The sequence below is a fragment of the Hyperolius riggenbachi genome, chromosome 5 (genome assembly GCF_040937935.1).
Source record: "Hyperolius riggenbachi isolate aHypRig1 chromosome 5, aHypRig1.pri, whole genome shotgun sequence".
Lineage (NCBI taxonomy): Eukaryota > Metazoa > Chordata > Amphibia > Anura > Hyperoliidae > Hyperolius > Hyperolius riggenbachi.
The window spans coordinates 337,664,156-337,688,747 of record NC_090650.1 but is presented as its reverse complement, the minus strand read 5'-3'; the positions used below and the strand labels follow the sequence as shown (position 1 = coordinate 337,688,747).

General features: G+C 42.8%; 1 protein-coding gene across 7 annotated transcripts in view; it reads right to left on the bottom strand.

The window, feature by feature from the left end:
* The window catches only part of SNTG1 (syntrophin gamma 1), a 781,246-nt gene that overhangs the window by 616,652 nt on the left and 140,002 nt on the right, over positions 1-24,592 (bottom strand). The window contains exon 1 of one of the 7 annotated variants that reach the window (XM_068237373.1): positions 20,781-20,796. The exons of the other annotated variants lie outside the window; for them this stretch is intronic. The gene's annotated coding sequence lies outside the window, so the exon portion shown is untranslated. Of the gene's footprint in view, positions 1-20,780; positions 20,797-24,592 lie in introns of those variants that run through there. 7 annotated transcript variants of the gene reach the window in all.

The window sequence follows — 24,592 nt, the reverse complement described above, 5'->3', positions numbered from 1 at the left end:
CTGCGCAGGGCTCTGGTGGGGGGGGGCCTCTTCTGCCGCTGCGTGCGGCCGATCGCCGCACGGCGGCGACGATCAAGCTGTACGAGTGGCTAGCAAACTACTAGCTGCGCATACAGCACTTCACAGAATTTAAATCGCCCCACCAGGGGCTGAGATATCCTCCGAGGCGGCTTACCCAGTGTCCAGCACGGGGTTACCGCTAAGGAGGTTAAGAGTTTAGGCTAGTTAAATGCTCTGATGCTGAGCTGCACTCCAATCTAAAAGAGGCTTGACATGAGTTCTACTAAAGGTAAACCAAGCTTTTATCATGTAATTATTAACAGAAACCTATAATGTATATTATATGCTGGAAAACAGGCTTATTCAATAAGAGAAATTGTGGACAATGTCCAGTGGCCAAAAGCAAGTAATTCCATTTCATAAATTACTTCCTTACTGTTATTTGCGAGGACTTGATAAATACAGCACTAACCCAATCCCAAGAAAAAAAATATATACTGTATATTACTGTGAAGAGAAATATGTATTTCTATGTGTAATAGAGAGTATGTATGTGTGATAGAGAATGCGTGTGAGTGTGTCTGTGTTAGGGAGTGAGAGAGTATGACAGTGTGTGAATGTGTATGAGAGAAAGAGGGAGAGGCAGAGTGTGTGAGAGAGAGTATATGTGTGCATATGTGTGCATGTATGTGTGAATATGTGAGCATGTATGTGTGAATATGTGAGCATGTATGTGTGAATATGTGTGCATGTATGTGTGAATATGTGTGCATGTATGTGTGAATATGTGTGCATGTATGTGTGAATATGTGTGAATATGTGTGCATGCATGTGTGAATATGTGTGCATGCATGTGTGAATATGTGTGCATGCATGTGTGAATATGTGTGCATGCATGTGTGAATATGTGTGCATGCATGTGTGAATATGTGTGCATATGTGTGAATGTGTGCATATGTGTGAATGTGTGCATATGTGTGAATGTGTGCATATGTGTGAATATGTGCATATGTGTGAATGTGTGCATATGTGTGAATGTGTGTGTGAATATATATGTGTGTGTGTGTGTGTGTGTGTGTGTGTGTGTGTGTGTGTGTGTGTGTGTGTGTGTGTGTGTGTGTGTGTGTGTGTGTGAATGTGTGAGAATGTGTGACAATTTGGTAAAGACTCTTGAAAGACAAATTAAATTCATAACGCCCAGCAGCTTTGTCTTGTTGGCTTAAAGGACAACTGAAGCTAAAAGGATATGGAGGCTGCCATATTTATTACCTTTTAATCAATACCAGTTGCCTGGCTATTCTGTGGATCCTCTACCTCTCATATTTTTAGCCATAGCCCCAGAACAAGCATGCCGCAGATCAGGTGTTTCTGACATTGTCAGATCTGACAAGATTAGCTGCATGCTCTTTTCTGGTGTTTTCCAGACACTATTGCAGCTAAATAGATCAGCAGGGTTTCCAGGCAACTGGTATTGTTTAAAAGGAAATCAATATGACTCCATATACTTCTCACTTCAGTTGTCCTTTAAGAAGAGCCATACAAGAAAAAACAAATGCACAATAAAACAGTACAAGTCCAGATGAGGAAATGCTGTTTTACCTTGTTAAGTCATCTGTCTGGGCTGCAATACAAATGAGTTCGCCCAGCTGAATGTGTAAAACGGGTTTATGGCATAAGCCAGACAAAAAAAGACAGCTGTCAAGTGTTTTTTTTTTCTTTCTAGGAAATGATAACATATGTTATGTTTATATCAAACATTCGCTTTCCATTCTGCTTCTATGTTCAGCAGTACACGCGCTTTAAAAAATGTAATCAATGTAATCAATGCTGAGGCTACACGGAGTACTATGCAGTCTCACCACTTGACTGTAAGTCCAGCCCACCTATTCTCCTGTTGGTGTACCGCGGTGTCCAACTACATTTATTTATGCTTGGAAGTCCCGGCAATATCTCTACTCTTCCTCCACCTGCAGCACTGCAGTTCCGACATCCTCTTCTGACTTCTGATCACGTTATTACATATGATTGGGGCTCAGAGGATAGTGCCATAGGGCAGGTAGTTATACATGCTAAATCATGTCCAATACCAGGTCTGCATATGGGCACCCCATTAAATATCACCCATTAATTAGTGTATAAGTGGTGATTAATTACTAAAAACATATACAAATACATTGATTCTTTTTGAATTGAAATATATATATATATATATATATATATATATATATATATATATATATATATATATATATATATATATACACGTATACAAACACACATGCTGAAATTTGATTCTCGCTTGTGAGTCGTTGCAATGCTTGTAAACAGTTGTGCATCTGCTTGATGATATATGAGATTGGAAGCTTGGATAATGACTTCTATTTTTGTCTCATTGCAGCATACTGTGAATATGATTTATATAGTCTAGAAAGCCTTGGACAATGCATTCATTACATGCAGTCTAGGCTCCGCGTTACTAATATCCTCCCTGTTGCTGTTAGCAGCAGTTGCTATCAGGATTCTTTCCATTTGCTGACTAATTTTTCTACTCCGACTTTAGCTCAACAGGATTAAAACATATATTATAATATATGACCTCCTACTGTATAAGAGAATATTTTTTTCTCTATTTGTTAGTGTTATATGAAGCAGCTCAGGGTAAGCCTTTGAAGTGAACTAACAACAGCAAATCTAAGTGAAGCATGCAAGCAAATGCCATCAATAAGGCTCATCTCCCACTTGCGTGAGATCATATGCGACCAGCGGGAGCCGTGGTCCGCCGTGGTCCAGGTAGTCCCATATAAAATAGGAGCCATTCACTGTTACTGCAATGAGCAGAGAACAAAAATATGTCTGTTCTCAGCTCAAATGTAAGGTGTATGTTTGTAGTGCTAATTCTCTCAGGAACTGGCTGAAGCCATTAGTTGCATTAAGGATATGTTCACATTGGTGCGTTGCCATGCGTCAGAATGCCTGCGTGGTAAAGCAGCTTGCTGCACTGCAATGCCCCACCTACACAGTGTTGTTCACAGTGCAGCGGGTGCGATGCTTAAGCTCCTTCATGATGCCCAATACCCTCCTCTATCCAAAGCACAGTCCTTCCTCACACTAAATTGTAACACCTCCCCCTTCTGTAGCACCTGAGCTTAACCCTCTAAAAAATAGCTCCCAGCTCTAACCAATCACCCTAATCAATACTCACCAAGTCACCATCCAACATCTTTGTTGGCAGTTGTAATGTTTGGGAATCAGTGAATGGGTATTAAATAGCCAAAGGCAGATACTGGCTATGGTGCATAGCTGAGTGGACCACTTACACCAAAGAGTTGCATATTACCGAAAAGATGAATTGGCTCTATGGGCACAGACCACTAAATGAGTGATGCAGTCAGAGGCTTCAAAATGTATGGCTCTCAGTGACCCTTAAAAGAAACCGGATATTAAAGAATAGGCTGTATTTATACTTACCTCCAGCCCCATAAGGTCCGTGTATGTTCCCTTGCTGTCCTCTCTGTACTCTGTTCTGCTTTCTGGTTAGCGGGTCAGCCACACTTTTCAGCGCAGTACCGCGCAGGTGCAGAAAGCTCCTGGGTGTGGGGGTGGATGAGCCACGCATGCGCTGAAGGGCATGACTGACCGGATTACTGGGCCAGATAGCAGCAGAACGAAGCAGCCGGAAAGGAGGGCAAGGAAGCTCACGGACCTCGTGGGGCTGGAGGAGGCCCAAGGTAAGTATAAATACAGCCTATTATTTAATCTCCGGTACACTTTATATGATACATTCCAAGCTTATTAAAAAAAAAATTAATAAATTAAAGAAAAAAAAAAAAAAAAGATCCACTTACCTGGGGCTTCCACCAGCCCGTGGCAGCTGTCCTGTGCCCTCACCGCAGCCCTGGTGGCTCCCGGTCTTCTCCGCTGGCGCAGCCAGCCTCCCCAGGTCGGGTTCCGGGTTGGCTTCTTCTGCTCTCCACCACGCGGGTCACGTGGTCCCTCTAACGTCATCAGGACAGCACTGCGCAGGCGCTGAACTACTGCACCTGCGCAGTACTGTCCTGATGACGTCAGAGGGGCCACGTGACCTCCGTGGTGGAGTACAGAAGAAGATGACCTGAACCCGACCTGGCGAAGTCGGCTGTGCCAGTAGAGAAGACCGGGAGCTACCGGAGATGCGGCGAGGGCACAGGACGGCTGCCACGGGCTGGAGGAAGCCCCAGGTAAGTGCATCTTTTTTTATAAGCTTGGGTCACTCCTTTAAGGAATATATTTCATCACCTGCAACAGTCCCCTACCTACACCTAACACTAACCTCCCATACATACACTTATAGCGGACCTGAACTCAATGTCCTCTCTGCTCTAAAAGATATGCAACAGCATAATAACCTTTAAACAAAAAAAAACATTTCTTTGTTACCCCTGATACAAGTCCTAAAATAATTCTGCACTATTTTTAATTCCTGATTAAAGGAAGCAGACATATTGTTAACCTCCTGTACTTTCAAATGGCCTTATCTGCCATCTCTGCCATAGACAGTAATGTAACACAGTGGAGAGATCAGATCACAAATTGTGATTACACACAAATGTGGTGGAATTAAACAGGCTAAACTCTCTAAATACATACAGAGTGCATGTCTCTATGTATTTCTTCAGTCCTGTGCAAGAGTTCAGGTCCACTTTAACAGTAACCACCCCTACCTACACCTAGCACGAACCTCCCCTGCATACACTTAACAGTAACAACCCCCCCCCCCCCAACCAATGCCTAACACTAACCTCCCACCTACCAATACCTAAAACTTAGCACATCCCTACCTACACCTCACTCCAACTAGACCCCCCCCCCCCCCCTAGTATAGCCGAGCGCCTGTTCCGTGCACGCAGCCGCCACTAGAGCCGAACTATGGAAAAAGTGCCTCTGCATCATACAGCCACTAGATGTAATTCCCAATTATTATTATTATTATTTATTAGATTTATATAGCGCCAACATATTACGCAGCACTGTACAATAAATAGGATTACAGACAATGATAACTGGAGTGACAGAACAATACAGGTAACAAATCATAGATACAACAATACAGGTAATAGCAATAAGATACACAACACAATGCAGATAGTAGTACATACCAGATCATAAACTGGAGTGGTAGTGGTAAAAATTACCAGTTCCAAATTCTGGGTAAAGTGCACACAGTCAAGTAAGATACACAAGGGGAGAGGGCCCTGCCAAAGGCTTACAATCTAGAGGGAGGGGTTGGTGACACGAAGCAAGAAGTTATTGGCAGAAAGGATTAGGGCAGTGTTGAGTTGATGTAGGCCTCCTTGAAGAGGTGAGTTTTGAGTGCTTATTTGAAGGTGTTGACGGTGGGAGCGAGCCTGACAGGCAGTGGGAGAGAGTTCCACAGGATGGGGGCAGCTCTAGGAGTTTGGCTATCCAATAGCAGAACTCCAGCACCTCTGGCACCTTACACAAACAGAGGCGCCATAACTGGAAATTGCATTCCAACCTATGACAGCATTAAAATCATCAGGAGCGCCTTGTGACCGTTTTACCCGATTCACATCTAGGGAGCTATTTGGAAGTCGTTGGGTAACATTACTTCTCAAGTCAAAATTCAGTCATCATTTTTGTAGCCATAAAACAGAGGTGTAAACAGACTGCAAAAAGCCAATGTATTCTTACATTATTCCTAATATTAACACTGCTAGTTTTTAAGTGATATACGGAAACTAGATGTGGGTGAGTGTGTGTAGGCACATCCTTGCTCGTCCCTTACGCATAAAACATGGTACCAAAATGCACTTAAAACGTTTTTTTAGATTTAAAAAAAAAAAAAAAAAAAAAAAAAGAGACATTGCTAGTGTATGTACGTGTGTTTCTTCTTGTAATGTCAGCTCCCCATTATGCCAGCACACCAATGACACCTCAATCTAAGCTCAATCTATGAACATGCAAAGCACTTAACTCATCAATCCATCTCCCTGTGCATCTGACAACTCACTGCTGTGCCTGCAAATTGTATTGCCTACATGATCAAACAGAAAAAAAATCAATTGTTTAGATAGTTTATGAAATGTATAATTAATAAAAAAAAAGAATATTTGACGTTTTCTCTTATGACATCAAGATGACAAAACTGTCTCTGCCACGATTGCATCAAATAGCTACTTATGCAGATTGGCGTCACAGGCACTAGTTCTCCAAAGACACGCTTTGCCACTAAGAATGAAATGATCTTTTAAGCTTAAGACATGCAATTCTACAGAGAATCAATAAAGCCAAATCAAAACCAATTAGTAGGCGACAACTCAGTTTCACCAGTGCAGTACAACATTGCTAATTTTATTGCAAACATTAGCTTGTAGAGACACAGGAGTTCACATTTTGCTGCCATCTTCTGCAGCCAGGAATTCTTTCCAGTAATAATGATGCAGTGATCAGCCTGACAGTAGATTACACCACCTTATATATAGCCATCAGAGGAACAGCTTGTTCCCATGTCGCTCTTCTAGCAGCACTCATTAAGCAGACAGCGGTTTAATTATGAGAAGAGAAGGACAAATAAAAGGGAAGTATATCATGCAGTTGGCTGTCACAAGTCACATGGTTATATGTATTACACAAAATGGTATAACGAAGGATCAGACTTGTAATATAGCAGTTTTCACAGTTTCCTCCAAACTTGGTTATATTACCAACTCCATGGGCTCCAGGAATGATCCTTATAGCCGAAATTTCCCATTATGCGAATGCCTTAAAAGCCAATACACAGCGGGCGCAACTGCAGTGATCAAATTGACCAAATGGACACATTTCGCATATTAAGAAAAGCCTAGCAACTACAAGACGAGAGGACTTATTGGACTCGTATATTCTAAACAAATGAACAAAGCAGGGGAGTAACCATAAATCACTGCCCCCCCCCCCGGCACAACTTTGGATGGGGCCCCCATTTGTGCAGCGAATAGAAAGATTATTTTCTCTGTGCCCAGGCTCCTCCAGCATCCGTACAGTAAACAGCACTTGGGGACGGGTAGAAATGCTGGGGTAGAGCAGCGCTGTACACAAGACTCTGCTTAACACTGAATATGGACGGTTAACAAATCTGTCTGAAAAACTTTGTATGATTTCTTATTAGTGGCTGAGCAGATGCAGCGATTAGAACGATTGTGCAGAGAGCAAAAAGTTTTTTTCTCTCTGTGCCCTTAGGTGCCAGTCTCTCAGGACAGGGAAAAAAAATATCCGCCACAGGGCCCTCTGCAGCTTCTGGGCCCCCCTACAGCTGCATCCCTTGCAGGGTCTATTGTTACACCCCTGGAACAGAGAGCAAGCATATAAACCAAACTAGTACATAGTTTTGTACAGTGCTTCTGAAGGCCTGTACCCACTATGCGATTTCTCCACTAATTTTCCGACAACCTGTAATTTTTTTGAGTAACGAGTGATCCTTTAGATTGTAAGCTCGCAAAGGCAGGGCTCTCACCCTTTTGTGTCATGGATAGAGTTGGGCCGAACGGTTCACCTGCGAACGGTTCCATGCGAACTTCAGTGGTTCGCGTTCGCGTCCCGCAGGCGAACCTTTGCGGAAGTTCGGTTCGCCCCATAATGCACATGGAGGGTCAACTTTGACCCTCTACATCACAGTCAGCAGGCCCAGTGTAGCCAATTAGGCTACACTAGCCCCTGGAGCCCCACCCCCCCTTATATAAGGCAGGCAGCGGCGGCCATTACGGTCACTCGTGTGCTGCCTGCGTTAGTGAGAGTAGGGCGAGCTGCTGCAGACTGTCTCTCAGGGAAAGATTAGTTAGGCTTAACTTGTTCCTGTCTGGCTGCATACCTGTTCTGTGAACCCACCACTGCATACCTGTGCTGTGAACCCACCACTGCATACCTGTGCTGTGAACCCACCACTGCATACCTGTGCTGTGAACCCACCACTGCATACCTGTGCTGTGAACCCACCACTGCATACCTGTGCTGTGAACCTGCCACTGCATACCTGTTCTGTTCAGTGGACCCGCCACTGTATACCTGTTCATTGAACCCACCACTGCATACCTGTGCTGTGAACCCACCACTGCATACCTGTTCTGTGAACCCACCACTGCATACCTGTTCAGTGAACCCGCCACTGCATACCTGTTCTGTTCAGTGGACCCGCCACTGTATACCTGTTCAGTGAACCCGCCACTGCATACCTGTTGTGTTCAGTGAACCTGCCACTGCATACCTGTTCTGTGAACCCGCCACTGTATACCTGTTCTGTTTAGTGAACCCGCCACTGTATACCTGTTCTGTTTAGTGAACCCGCCACTGCATACCTGTTCTGTTCAGTGGACCCGCCACTGTATACCTGTTCAGTGAACCCGCCACTGCATACCTGTTGTGTTCAGTGAACCTGCCACTGCATACCTGTTCTGTGAACCCGCCACTGTATACCTGTTCTGTTTAGTGAACCCGCCGTAGCCCTTCCGGATCCACCCTCCACCAACGCCTGGAACGGCAGGTAGCCGACTACCTGGCCTTAAGTGTGGATGTAGACACTGCTGTGAACAGCGATGAGGAACCCTTGAACTACTGGGTGCGCAGGCTTGACCTGTGGCCAGAGCTGTCCCAATTTGCCATCCAACTTCTCTCCTGCCCTGCCGCAAGCGTCCTGTCAGAAAGGACCTTCAGCGCAGCTGGAGGCATTGTCACAGAGAAGAGAAGTCGCCTAAGTCACAAAAGTGTTAAGTACCTCACCTTTATCAAAATGAATGAGGCATGGATCCCGGAGGGCTGCTGCCCACCCCAAGACTAAGTCAGTCCCCGCACACACAGCATCTCTGCCTGCACGCCGTGTGACTGGCTGCCTGGCCTGCCCCAAGAAGACTAAGTCGCTCCCAGTCCCTCCACACAGCATGTCTGCCTGCAGGCCGCTTGACTACCTTCTCCGCCACCACCAACAGGGTCCGGGACTCCAGGCGGATTGCTGAATTTTTTAGGCCGCTGCTAGCAGCGGCCGCTGTAATAATTTTTCTGGTGCGTGTACATGACTGCCTAATTTTTCTGGCTGCACTGCGGGCAGCTGCAACAACAAAAGAAAAGGCATGTACATGCGCCCATTCCCCTTCGTGATCATTACCTTGCGTGGTGAAGGGGCTTGCGTATCACAATGAAGCAATGACCAGCGCCTAGATGAGTGTCTCGGGGGGCACACCCACGATAATAAGGTCGTTGCCTCATTGTGGTCAGACCAAATTTGATCAGCTGGACAGTCACTGTTCTGTCATTCAGCTACATCAGCCAGGCGACCATATGGGCTGTAAAGCCACCAAAACCTGCACTCTCGCCATGGTGCGCACCAGTCCAGCACGGCCGTCACTACACAAACAGCTGTTTGCGCTGCGTTACACGGTGAGTTTGGTGTGTCAGTGTGAAGCAGTACCTTAATTACACTACCTGATTGATGTATACACATGCAAGATGTTTGAAAGCACTTTAGGCCTGTCATTTAGCATTCAATGTGATTTCTGCCCTTAAAACGCTGCTTTGCGTCAAATCCAGATTTTTCCCGGGGACTTTTGGCATGTATCCCACTCCACCATGCCCCCCTCCAGGTGTTAGACCCCTTGAAACATCTTTTCCATCACTTTTGTGGCCAGCATAATTTTTTTTTTTTTCAAAGTTCGCATCCCCATTGAAGTCTATTGCGGTTCGCGAACTTTAACGCGAACCGAACCTTCCGCGGAAGTTCGCGAACCAGGTTCGCGAACCTAAAATCGGAGGTTCGGCCCAACTCTAGTCATGGAATGTTATTAATTTAGTGCTTGCACACTGTTAGACATTTATACATATTAGGCATCATGTTAAATCAAATTGTAATCAGCAGTGCTGTATCTTGTATCAGTGTTCATATTTGATGTATATCATTGTCCGTATCATTATGTATCCCTTGTTTGTTTTCTTACATTGTACAGCGCCACGGAATATGTTGGCGCTTTATAAATAATAATTTCCGTAATCTCCTGACATGAGTACAGGCACGCAATTACACGCAATTATGATTCCGACGCTTACCGACGCATGGTGATAACTATTGTCACTGACTGGATGACTCCAAGCAAAGTATAGAGAATGCTTCTTGCACGTGTGCCGTGACGAAAGTAACTTTACTGAAAGATAGTGGTTGAGGAAACGATACATCGATACATAAAAAAAAACAGCACCAACTGCCATTATCTATAAACACACCAACTTACAATGGGAGGCTAAAACGTTGGCCCTGACGACACACTGTGGGAGGGGTTTCACCATACACACGTATGCAGGGTTTCTCAGCTTAGCTTCCTCAGAGGCGCTAAGCTGAGAAACCCTGCATACGAGTGTTGTACTCCTACCTATAGCCTGATGAAGTGGGTTGAGCCCATGAAACGCGTTGCACTTTATTGGAGTACATGATTAAACTTTTTTTGTGTTGAAAAATCAGCATTATCTAGTGTCTGCATTGGGGAGATAAGTCCACCTATTACCTCCCTATTTTTAAACGTTTTATCTAATTTTATACTACTGGCGCCTCTGTAACCTTGCTTACACATTGTGTCCACCCCTGTTGGAGGGGATTTGGCCCTTTTTCTTCGGATCTACAGAGAGCGACTATTTAATCCTGAGTGGGGACAGGTCTAATCTCCCCACCTGCCTATACAGTGGTTGCCTGAGCGGTAACCCATGTTTGTGAGTATAACCATCTCACCTATTCATTTCCCTTCGTATCTCTGACATACTACACCATATTGGGCTCTCGATTTCTCTCTTTTTTACAGTACATGCAAGCTTGCCTATATAGTGGTTGCCTGGAAGGTAACCCAGTTTTGTGAGTATAACTCCTATAACTTTACATTTTATTTTAATCCTCCAGTACATACTGCACTATATCGGGCTCTCGGTGTCTCCCCCCCCCCCTCACAAGTGAGCAGGGGATCATGTTTCAAATAAGCAGCTGGCAGGGAAATAAAGGGAAGAGGAGGAATATATTATAGATAAAAAAGAACCCCCAGCATGCAACTGTTTGGCACGGACTACTAAAGGGCCAGTGCTCCTTAAGTATGCGATAACCCCAAATCATAACAGCAGAAAAAAAGTTTTGAAAGTTTAGAATGCAGGATTAGCATCTTTATTACTTAATACACTCAGACCAGTTGCTGTTGAAATTTTATTTTTATGGTGACAATCCCACTTTAAGTAGTTAAAGATGGCCATTTACAATGCAATTCTTTGGATGATTGATCAGAAATGATCGTTGAGGCTCACTAACGGAATAGCTGCTATCCAATTTAATCAAGTTAATGGAAATGATCCGAAAAATAGATCGATCCAATTGATATTGCGATCAAATCAAAGAATAGATTGCCTGAAGAATCTTCTCATTAAAGGCCATGTGGGATTTCATGAGATATTTCCTGACAAACTACATAAAGAATGTGGGAGGTGTGTGCGGGCGGCTCTTCCCGGCGCTGGCCACGCTGGGGAGATCGCCTGCACCCCCCAGCCTCCACCTCTGGGGTGCCGCTGTGTGGCGGTGAGAGAGACTGGGACCCCCGCGGCCCCCCGGTTGTATGGGGGCAATGGGAAGCCTCCTCGTGGCGCCCCTGGATAGTGCTATGTAGCATGAACTAATTCCCGCAGGGCGATTGTTTTGCGGTTTTTGGTTTTTGACCCTGCATATTTAGGCATGCGAAAGCAAATGCATATTTGCATGAGCAATGTCTCGTGATTAGCCAATAGGCCAAATTTGCAAAGCCAGATTTGTCAGGTTCCCTTTGTTGATGCACACATTTTCTCTCTGTTGTAATTAGAACTACATAAAGAATGCCTGATACCTCATCTTGGATAATGCCCAGGATACAAAGCCGAGAGTCAAGTGTGACAGGACACTCCATCCTTTCATACAGAAATTTAGTAATTTGCTCCCACATTGCAGCAAACAGGGGGCAATACCAAATTAGGTGGAGGAAGGAAGAGTCGAGTGCCAGACATCAGGGACATTGCAAATCTGACTACTGTATATATCAATTCTATAAGGGATTAAGTATTGTAGTTATGCTCTGCTTATGCACATGACATCAAGGATGTGCGCAGCCAGGCCAGTGCCTGCTCACTAATGCAAAACCCGGCCTACCAGGAAGTAGCCTGTGGGGAGGGGGCATTTGCACAAGAAAGGTGGGCAAAGGAGAACTGGGGAGCGGTGCGCATGAGGACTACGTTATATAAATGCCTGCTCCTCCTGTTTGTACTGTCAATTAACTCCAAGTGACTGCAGACTTGTCAAGATGGTCTGTAGGGCTGCTGAGTATTTAAATCCTGACTGCGATCTCCGACGATGGAAAAATAGATACCGTAACTGTATGAGGCTTCTGTCTACTCAAAGTGCTATCATAACATTGTTTTTGTCTACAAGCCCAAACATATATATAGCAGTAGAAGTCAAAACACAAGACACAGTTACAAATATGCATGTAGATCAATACTAAGCGCAAACAGCAACATTAATGGTTGCAAACAAATCTTCAACAGTAAGTTCCCAATAGAATCTGAACAACAAGAACTCCCAGTATTGGAAGTTTAAAATGAAAAAGCTTTTCACAAGTGAAGGAATTGATTTGGAGAAGACAATAGACCAGTCACATCCAAAGATAATTGGTTAGAGAAAGATCAAAAGCCACAGTGCACCATTACTCTTGGAGAAGAGGATGACTACTGTGCACATGCTATATGTCCTTGTAAAATGGAAATCAAATGCTGGAGGAAAGTACAGCAGAGCAATAAACCGTACTTCATTAGAATGCAGTTCCAGTCTAAACTGATCAAAGCCAATAATATGGGAAACTTTATAAGATGTAGCACACAAACAATGACACCCTTGAGATGCAAAAACCGAGAAATACGAGGCTTTCATGCGGCTGTTCTGTTACTCACTGGTCTTCCATATAACTTGGCAACACATGTCCCCGCCCTACATGCTCATCCAGGTGATGAGATCACACTGGAATATGTTAAAGGCAGGCTGTAGCTTGATGCAAGTGTACAAGAGAATTAACTAATAATGAATGTCTGGAGCTTGAAATTCTTTAAACAAAAATGATCATAAGAAACACAAAATCTAAATAAATATTATGAGCAGATTTTTGTTTATCTGGAACAGACAGGGATTGGTCCATCCTGGATAAGTGTGCTTTCTGGTTGCTTGAACCTCATTGTAAAACTAGGCCTTGCTAATACAGTACTATACCCCACTCTATATGCATACCATCAACTCTGCAATATATATTAAAATACAGTCATTGAAAGTACTGTATATTAACCTTGGGAGAGCCATGGAATCCAGTCTTTAACATAAGCAAAGGCCTCAAAAAGCCTAAGAAGTTGGCCATCGCCACTGAGTACTGCTGGCGATTTGTGCTGGTTAGTTGAGTTCTGGCTAGCCAGGACTCTACTGTACTTAGTTGGTGAATACCTGGAAAGATAAGTAATCTCATTTTAGCAGACAGAAGAAATTGCAGACAGTAAGAAAGGTTTTTCTACGGTTTGCTATTAAGTGGAAGGTTTGCAAATCTCAGCTTGTATCACATCAGAAACTGAAACACTCCACAAATTCTGCTGAGTATAAACTGCTGATATCTGTGTATTACAATAAAAAGCAGATAGTGAAAGGAGGGATTTGTACAGTAGATAACAATAACCGTTACGCTGGGAATACATGGTATGTTTGTATCGCTCGATCGAGCCATTAGATGGCTCGATTGATAATTTCTGAGATGTCCGATCACCCGCCGGATCGATTCCGCACGATACCGCAGGCAGGACAATGGAAAAAAGATAAGGAAAATGAGCTGAAGATAAGTGAATCGCCCGCGGGGATCGATCTAATCCCTACCATACTCTAAGGTCTATGTATGTATTGTTTAGTATACGTATCGATCGTAGTCTAGGGCCAATTGTGGGGGAAGCCAATTAGTATGTTTTTGGGGTGTGGGAGGAAACCAGAGTACCTGGAGGAAACCTACACAGACACGGGGAGAACATACAAACTCCTTGCAGATGTTGACCTGGCTGGGATTCAAACCAGTGACTTAGAACTGCAAGGCGAGAGCGCTAACTACTATATGCCACTGTGATGCCCATATTGTTATTATTGCATAATAACCATATGCTTCTTGTTCAGCTTAACACACATTTTGCAGAGATTGCACCTGCTGCATCATAGACAAACGGCAGTCCAAAAGCATGTCTCAAATAATTTGCAAACTCTCAGCAATCAGTATACTGGTGGCAGCAGGGCCTGAAAAAACAAGCATGCACAAATAGTCTAGTGTCCATAAGGTGCAGAAAATGGCTTTTGGTAAAAAAACCTCTTTCTTATGGTCATATCAGAGCATGGTGGAGTCACCCTTGCTCCTGCGTTATTTTGTACGATTTTGGGTTTGCAGCTGCATTTTTCCATCCACGATTTTCCATGTTGGTCTGCGATTTTCTATTTTTGCATGGTGTGGGAAAAATAGCAGAAATCGGTCTGATGTTAGAGATGGATCACGAACGAACACAAAAAATGTTCAATTAGCAAGTGGGCCATTGACTTCTATTACTATCTTGATGGTGAGCATTTCCTTGCATGCCACAAAAGGCATGCTATTTAAAGGGAACCTAAACAGAGTGATATGGATGTTTCCTTTTAAGCAATACCATTTGCTTGGCAGTCCTACTGATCTCTTTGGTTGCATTAGAGGCAGGCATGGGCTTCCGAATTCCGCGGAAGCTAAAATTCCGAAATTCCGCCGGAATTGGGGTTTCCGCATGATTCCGCGGAATTCGGAAATTGCAATCCGGAATTCGGAATTCCGGCAAAATCGGAATCGGAATGAATTGACCAATCAGGAGATGCGGAATGAGTTCACCAATCATAATCAGCGGAAAGTTACCGCGCTAAAATAACGGTTTCAATATTTTTTTTATCCAAATTTACAAAATATCAACAGTATTGATCATCTTAAATTTCAGATACAAAAACGATATTTCAAATGAGCGATTGAGTAATTCCTCCTAAATTTACGGAAATCCGTTTAAAAATTACGGAAATCCGTTTAAAAATACGGAAATTGCACGTGGCGGAATACCGCGGAATTCCGCGGAATGTAGCGGAATTCCACCGGAATGTAGCGGAAGCGGAATTTTGTTATGGCGGTATGCAGAATTACCGCGGAATCGGAAATTGGCTCTTCCGACCATGCCTGATTAGAGGCTGAATCACACACCTGAAGCAAGCATGCAGTTAATCCAGTCTGACTTCAGTCAGAGCACCTGATCTGCATGCTTGTTGATGGGCTGTGGCTAAAAGTATTAGAGACACATGATCAGCAGGAGAGTCGGCCAACTGGTATTATTTTAAAAGGAAAAATCCATATGCTTCTCAGTTTATGTTCCCCTTAAGCAAGCGTGACTTCTGCCTAAAAGTTTTTTTAACCTCAATAAAAGCAGGCTGTTACCAAATCAATGTCGTATATGGGTAAATTGAGTGAATGTATTGAATGGATAATTTAGGCAGTTGCTTATATTACATAAAAAAGGTAAGATTGGATGAAAAAGATTGGATCAATTAGTGGCCGCCATAATGGACAAAAATCTCCCAACCAATCCCATCAGATTGACGGGATCGATTGGAACATCAGATCCATTTCATGTAGGCACTTTTTGCATAGACCCGAAGAAGCGGGCCAGCACCCTTGAAATGCGTTGTGTGTGTGTGTGTGTGTGTGTGTGTGTGTGTGTGTGTGTGTGTGTGTGTGTGTGTGTGTGTGTGTGTGTGTGTGTGTGTAAAATATAGGACGCCTCCAACTGTGTATTTTAGATTAGACATAGCCTTAGGTGAACCTTATTGAAACCCTTTAAGTTTCCAATAAATCCAAGGAGTGCAACCGACCAGAACCTGCTAAGCAGATCTGGAATACCAAGTGGGAATGGTTGTTTTTTCTGGCAGGCTCTAATGGTGGTTGCAGGTCTTTGCAACCCACCCTTGTGAGTATAATATCTAGATCTTTTACTATACCAATTTGTACAATGATACTGCACCATTGGGCTCCTGGCCTCTCCCTCTACCTGGAGGCACCTTTCAAGCACCAGGAATCACTCCAGAGCTTTACCATGTGACCAATGCTCTTTTGATTGATTACTTTTCAGAAAATGACTGATTATCCATAAAAGTGCCCCTTTCATTCCCTTGTCTGTAACAGATTTTAAAACTGTAATGTTAAATTATTACTTAATTCAGCTGCCAACAACCCCATAAGTCACAGCAGTATTTGGCAAAATAGCAGTAGTCTGCTTCCATGAAAAAACGATTTATTAAGCAAAACAACATTTTAAAAACATCACAAAAACATTACGGAGTAAATTGTTGTTCAATATCCAGAGCATCTATATTCAAATTCCATTGATAACCAGGACTTCACAAGAAATACATCTGCAACAAACACAAATCTGTCAAAGACAAGTCAAGACAACTATAGAAACAGATGTGAACTATAGAATCAGCTACATGTATATAAAGAAAATCCTCAAGCATGTGATGACTATACACACACACACACACACACACACACACACACACACACACACACACACACACACCCACATACATACATACATACATACATATATGTATATGTATGTATGTATTCAGCCCCCTTGAAGTTTTCTACATTTTGTCATATTGCTGCCACAATCAATTTTATTGGAATTCCACGTGAAAGACCAATACAAAGTGGTGTACATGTGAGAAGTGGAATGAAAATCATACATGATTCCAAACATTTAAAAAAAAATAACTGCAAAGTGGGGTGTGCGTAATTATTCAGCCCCCTGAGTCAATACTTTGTAGAACCACTATTTGCTGCAATTACAGCTGCCAGTCTTTTAGGGTATGTCTCTACCAGCTTTGCACATCTAGAGACTGAAATCCTTTCCCATTCTTCTTTGCAAAACAGCGCCAGCTCAGGCAGATTAGATGGGCAGCGTTTGTGAACAGCAGTTTTCAGATTTTGTCACAGATTCTCAATTGGATTTAGATCTGGACTTTGACTGGGCCATTCTAACACATAGGTATGTTTTGTTTTAAACCATTTTTTGTTAAATATGAGTTTATTTAACATTTGAGAAGCATATAAAAAGTGAACAGTTACAAATACAATGACTTGTAAGTGGAGCAGTTACAATTTACATCATAAATAAAAGGTTCCATAATGTGTATTTATTACTTGTAAGATTTAGTTACTGAGATGTCTGTATATATCTGCCAACGGTCGAGTCCTGTATGGGAACCTCTGCATGCTTGGACACCTTTACATATGAGCCACTTGAAGCGATCTTACTTTGCTGGATCAGGCAACACTTTTGAAATGACTGCCCTACAGAAATGCTGTTTGTGTCCCAGCCAAGTAGCATGTGTTTCTCTACAGAGGGAGGTATGGGTGGACATGCAAGAGTCATCATGCTGAGGAAATTTGTTTTGAAATTTACATGGGGAAAGAACTGGGGTGTGTCATGCAGGCAGATCACAAAGTCGGAGGCCAGTGACATAAGGGGACATGGGTGTACACTTTCGATTTTCAGCCAAAACAACTGGGAACCATTGCACTGAGTTGCTACAACTACTCAGCGGCTGAGGGTATTACCTGTCACAATACAAGCAGACAGAAAGAAACTGAGATAGGCCAGCTAGAGTGAAGTTTAGTAAACTACTTACAATTCACAGTTATCCTGGAAGGAATTGTTCTTCTCTATGAAAGTTTAGATACATTTTAAGGTACTAAACAGATGAAATAGATTTGAGAATGACTCAGAGCTATGAATAAGTGTTGAAGAGTTGAAGACATTGATATGTTATTCCTTCATGTTTATTTCCATAAATTGTTGCTTCAGTTGCTTTACTGCAGTCGCGTAGGAAGATAACAATTTTCCTCCTGGCAAAACTTTATTCTGAAATAAGTTGGAGAGGTTTAAAATCAATTTTTGTTGCTACTTGTTTTATTCTTTGTTTAAAACTCATCTCCAGACAAAACTTAAGGCCTGTACAGACACTCAATATATTTTGTCTAGAATGATTAGCAATGATCATTCAGGGGGATGACTTCAGGAATAAAGGAATAATCATTGTACAAAACACATTGCTCGGCTACAGATAAGCAACCTGTTTTGGGAGGGAAGGCCGGAAGACAAGAGGGCTATAATAGCAGACTATTAGACTATAGACTATTATAGCGAATTATAAGCAACATTGGGCCTGATGCACTAACTAGCAGTAATATTGCTGTGCAGTGGCAGTGCACGGCAATCCTGAAAACACTAGCAATGCTCATAACAAGTAGCTACGCCCTCATAGCTACTCAATCTAAATTTCAATGAGTTTGGGCTGCCCACGGTTGAGAGGGATGCGCTCCATTTGCGTTCCAAATAGTTTTCCACATCACTCCCATGCTTCCTTGTTCTGGGTTGAAGGAGGAAGCATGGGAGTGACCTGGAACGTGATGTGGGACCCTAATGGAGCGCATTGCCGCCTGGGTAAGTTATCCTCCTTAGCGGTATCATGCCGCTGCAGAGGTTTTGCTGCCAATCGGGACCCCCCAGAATTATTTTATTAGTTAAAATTTGTCCTTTAAATACTAGCTAACACTACTCTAGCTAGTATTGTCTGCCGGCACCCCTGATTGGCCACAACCCCCCCCCCCCCCCCGATTGCCCACTGGATACATTACCACGCTGGGATCCAGCGATCAAGCAGCCTCCCACACGGCTCCGGTTCTCACTATGTGGAGGATCGGGACTGCGAATGACGTCAGAAACGTCACTGACGTCATGTACGATCTTCCCCATAGTGAAGACTGGAGCTGAGCGGGAAGCTGCTCGATTGCTGGATCCCAGCGTGGTAATGTATCCAGCAGGCGATTAGGGGGGGGGGGGGGGGAGGGGGTTCCGGAGGTGCCGGCAGACAATACTAGCTAGCCTAGTGCTAGCTAGTATCTAAAGGACACATTTTAACTAATAAATTAGCGCGGGGGCACGGACAATGCAAAACCTCCTGAGCAGCGTAACGCTCAGGAGGTTAACCACCCCTCATCCTTGACAAGGATGTAGCTACTTGTAAGGAGCATAGCTAACTAGCACTACCCCAGGAGTGAACCATGAATTATGCTATTAGTGCAACCCATGGTACTTAACTAACATGTAACGCGTGTTACTACTGTGCATTACCCAGACAACACATGCAATATCCACATAACACGAGTTGCACTAACAGTGTATGTCATGGTACACTGTTGTAGTAGCACTGGTAATATTGCCATGTGCCTTCTCTTCATGGCAATATTACTGCTAGTTAGTGAATTAGACCCATAGACAATAAAATCATGCTAGACCTGTACTTACCCTACATTTCTGCTTGAGATGCTCACAAACGATCATCTTGTGTTGTGTAAACCTTGCATTTGTGCATAGCTTTAGTTTTTAGGAGGATAGAGCTGGCATCTTTAATGCTATTTAACACCTACCTGTGAACAAATAATATACCAGTTGTGGTGATATTTCAAACCACACATCATCTTTGTGTGTCCTCACTACTGTTTTGCACACTGTACCATGCTACAGAAGATGCTGGTTCTATATAAATAAAAAATAATAATCGTGCAATTGACAAGTGATCATCTATGCATCAGAGTAGTTATTGTGACTGTAAAGGCAGGTGGGTGCTGGATAAGGCCCCGTTCACACTGGCACAGCCGGAAAACTGATCTTTGTTAAAATGGATGTGTGGAATGGATCAATTTTCAAAGGCATCAGTTGTCCATCCGTGACCCTCTGTTCTATTAGCCCACAGTCAATGCTATGCATCAGTTAATGTGGAAAAATCGCACTGGCGAGTCACACTTGTGGTCCGTTCGGTGAAATGGACTGAACGGATCCACTCGAACGGACTAATGTGAATGGGTCCATTGGTTAACATTGGATAGGTTCGCAACAGAAAAGCTTTCCAAGTATCTGTCTGTGTTCAGGAGTGTCTGAATTGCCAGAGAATGTTTACATTCCTCACTTGATACAATTAAGTAAACACAAGATAATGTTATCTATGTGTCCAGCTTTCCCTGCAGGGAGCTTGGAAGTCCTGTGTTTAACTAGTTGAATGCTGTTCTAGCTGTTCTAGCAAAAAAAAAAAAAAAAAAAAAATTGTATATAATATGCTGTAAGTAATCTTTTAGAGCAAAGAAGAAATGCTGGGTTTCATTCCGTTTTAATGTCCCAACTCCAATCTATGGGCAGTTTCTAGGACAGCTCGTTCCTATAGCAGTATGTTTTTGGATCGTGAGAGAAACTAGGGCATCCAGAGGACGTGCATACAAACTCTGAAAGAACCTATAGACTAGCAATGTTCTGCTTGTGTTAATGAGGGTTTCCTTCTAAATTCAACACATATAACAGCCTTGGCTGGACTCAGCGGTGCAAGCGGCAGAAGGATTATCTGTCATTTCAAAGACCGTGTTCTTTTCTTAGTAAGGGACTGATAACATAGTTAAAAAGAATTAGAAACTCCAAAGCATAACATCATAACATAGCAAATACAACAACATCAATGTGTCAGTTTGTTTTGAAAAGCAGTTATTTTGTTTACTTCTCTACTAAAATCCCACAAACATAAATTAATGGAGTTATTAATGTTAGTATGTTGCAGAAGCAGAGTCAGATTTATATACCATATAATCCGGAGCCACGTGGTGAAGAACCTTTTCTGTTCTGAGCCTTCCACCTCCAACACCCTAAATTTACAATCATTGTTAATTCTATTACAGAGCTAGATGTAAAATTACTATTTCATGCAATTAATTCCTACGGAAACATTCCTCATGTCAGCTGGCTCACTACAGCATGCTATTATTCGCCAAGCTCATTTAAGAACAAAGATAAAACAAAAATCTATCTAACTCTACAGATAGCAGCTGGCATGCATGGAGAACCAGGTGATTTCTTCCTTACAGCAGAAGCACTACAGAGCATACAGTACTGTATTATGTTATCAGATTATATACTACACTATACAACACCCATTACTGGCCTTCTAGACAAAGCAGACCTGAACTCACAACTTCCTCTCTACTCTAAAAGATACACAAAAGCATAACAACATTTAAAGAAAACATGTATTTGTTAGAGCTGATACAAATCCTACAGTGTTTCTGCTTCCTGCTTTCATGAAAGCAGACATATTGTTAACATTCTGTGCTTTCAAATTAGCTCATCTGCCATGGCAGTCAGCTGACACAGGGGAGAGATCAAATTACAACTTGTGATTAGAAACAGATGAGGGGGAATTAGGCAGGCTAAACTCTCTAAATACATACAGGGTGCATTTCTCTGTTTTTCCTGTCCTGTGCAAGACTTCAGGTCCACTTTAAGGGCTGGAACCCACTAGAGCGATTTTGTGAGCGTTTAGGGAGTGATTCAAAGCGCTAGCGATTCCCCTAAACGCTCAGCTAATGTTAATGGATGGGCCAAATTCCACTGGAGCGATTGCGATTACCAAAATCACAAACGCAGGACATGCAGCATTTTTAGCGTTTAGCAATTAACGTTTCTGGAATGTAAAGTATATAAACTATGGCATAATTGCTCATCAAAAGCTACACAGAGCGATTTTGCTAGCGTTTTTACATTAACGCACACTGTAAATAATTTAAAATTAATTGAAAGGACCAATCAGAATTAAAACCGCTAATTGCTACACAATCGCTGGCAAAAAGCTGACACTTTTTAGAAACTCTACCAAAACCACTCATGAAATCACTTACAAACCGCTCATACAAAACACGCAATCTCAAAAATATAAGGTGCGTTTTTTTATGTTCTTGTTTTTGATATTATGTTTTTGCCGAAGATTGACAGTATAAGCACCTTGAAGGGTGCTGCAATCTAAACATTTCAGTTCATGCATTGAAGAGATTTATTGTTTGATTTCTTGGAAGGAAAAAAAAAGAAAAAAGGAAAAAAATTGTGTTGCTGACAAATCATCTATTGTCTGTTTTGGTGATATATCTGTCTGGCATTATATGCTAGCATCAATAAAAATAAAATTAAGGTCCAACTCTGCACTGATCTGCTCTGTCCCTGCACCCCACCTCAATTGACACCACACAGCAGAGCCCCTGCCAGCTGCTCAATCTCTTTAAAGTAAGAGGCGCCCATGGTATGTGCCATACCTGTACCCCTATAGATATGCTAACTTGTTCCTGATTAAGTTCATTTCAATGTTACTTTTCTTACCTTAATTACCGTATATTCCAGCATATAAGACGACTTTGTAACCCTTAAAAATCTTCGGAAAAGTCGGGGTCGTCTTATATGCCAAGTGTCACTTGTCAGTCACTGGTCAGGGTGTCAGTGCCGGGTATCGGGTGTCGAGCAGAGCTGTAATTACCTAATCCTGCCGTCATCTGGTGAAAAGAAAGATCACATTCTCCGTTTAAAATAACTTCTTGTAATAGATTCTGGGGAGCAGCCGCTCGCGTGAGTAGCAGTGCAGCTTCCGGCGTCACCTGACTGGTGACGTGTGCGCCCCACTGATGACGCTCATGCAGGAAGATTGCTGGGCTGTATTGTGGGGTGCACACGTCACCAGTCAGGTGACTCCGGAAGCTGCACTGCTGTGCGCGCGGCTGCTTGTAAATGTGCTGAAAGGTTATTTTTATCAAATAAGTGATAAGTCATTCATGAGAAGTTTTGTGAATCGAGCCCAAAGTCTTCATTTTCATTAAGTTTTTACCTATGAAAAGAAAATTGAGAATACACAAGGAATGGCTTTATCTGACAATTAGACATTTAAATTTTTACAGTACTATGAAAAGATTTTTTTTGTATTCAGTTTGCTATCTCTCAAAGAGTTTCTTTCCAGAAAAGGCGTACCTTATACAAACTTACTGTGGGGTAGTCTTATACGGCGAGTATACCCCAACCTCTATATTTTACCTGGAACAGTTGGGGGTCGCCTTATACGCCCAGTCGTCTTATACACCAGTATACACAGTAGATCATATTTTTGCTCTTTGAGAGCTTTAAAAAGTAACATAGATAAGGTGAAAACAGAGGAAAAAGCTTTGTGACTCATGCCCTTAATAAGAAACAGCTTCTTTGTGACTGACAATTGCTTAAAGATTAACTTTAACCCAGGATTGAATTTTATACTAATCAGTAGCCTCTACCCCCTTTCCCGCAAGAAATATTTACTTTTTCTCTAAGCATACATATGAGCTGGCCGCCGGGAGACTTGGGCGCAGGATACAGCCAATATATGGCTTACCCTGCTGCTGCACAAGTTCCCGGCGGCGTTAATTACTATTCCCCCTCCAGGTCCACGTGGGTAGTGGGGAATGATGTAATTCCGCTTCGAGCTACAGGGTTGTAAAAGTTACTTCAGCTTTGTCCCCTGACGGCGCCAAAGTTACTGACTGTGCGCCGCTATAGCCATAATTCCTATTACGGCCTATGGTGGTGCCGGCTGCACCCAAATCTCCTGCGCTGTTCTTACAGCGCTCGCTCTCTAATACTCAATCAGGGAGTTCTGTGAGGCCGGTAATGTGTTGAATCCCCTCCCACAGTGTGATGTCACACTTTAGCCATGGCTGTTAACAAATGTAGGCTGACACCATAGCTGACTAACATTTCCGTCAGGCTGGGAACACACTAGACTAGGCAGTGCGGTAAGGTTTGCCTTTTGCACATATTTGTTTATGCATTTGCCGTGTGTTTGGAGTGTGTTTTCTGTGTAGTTGCGGTTTTTTCCAGCATACAGTATGCATTTTACTTGCGTTTTAATGCATTTGCGCTTCGCATATGCAAAACACATGTGCGGTTTGTAATGTGCTTTGCATGCTTTTTTAATGCATTTTGTGCAAATCACTAGGAAGTCAATAGGAAGCAGAAGTACATCAAACTTGGTTTTTTTTAAACACATATAAAAATGCATGCAAAACGCATACCAAACGCAATACCTCTGCATCACCTTTGACTTTCATTATGTGCATTTTTGATGCATTTTGGATAAATATGCAACAAACCTATGCATATTTTTCATGCGGCCCATTGACTTGCATTGGGTGTGCTTTCTGCTGTGTTTTCCGCAACGCTAGCGTTTCTGCCTAGTGTGTTCCCAGCCTTATTCCAAAAGCTTTAAAATGGCAACATAGCTAAAGCAAGGCCACAGCTGTATCCACTGTTTAGCTATGTAACGATTTTAAAGCTTCTGCAGTAAAGGAACCTTTCTATTCAGCGGTGGTACCCGACACAGTCATTTGGTAAAGAGATTATAGGTGGTGGCACACCTCTGCCCTTTTCCATGTGTGCTCCCCGATACCAACTGATGCTGCATTAGCCATGGCTATGTCAGTTTAGTAGCTGTGAATCTCAAAGCTTTGTGGGCAATAACATGCTGTTGCCAAGCAAGCAGTTCCTCTGTCTGTGCATTAAAAAGAAAATAAATAAAAAAAAAAACAAACTTTTAGCCGATCACATTGTG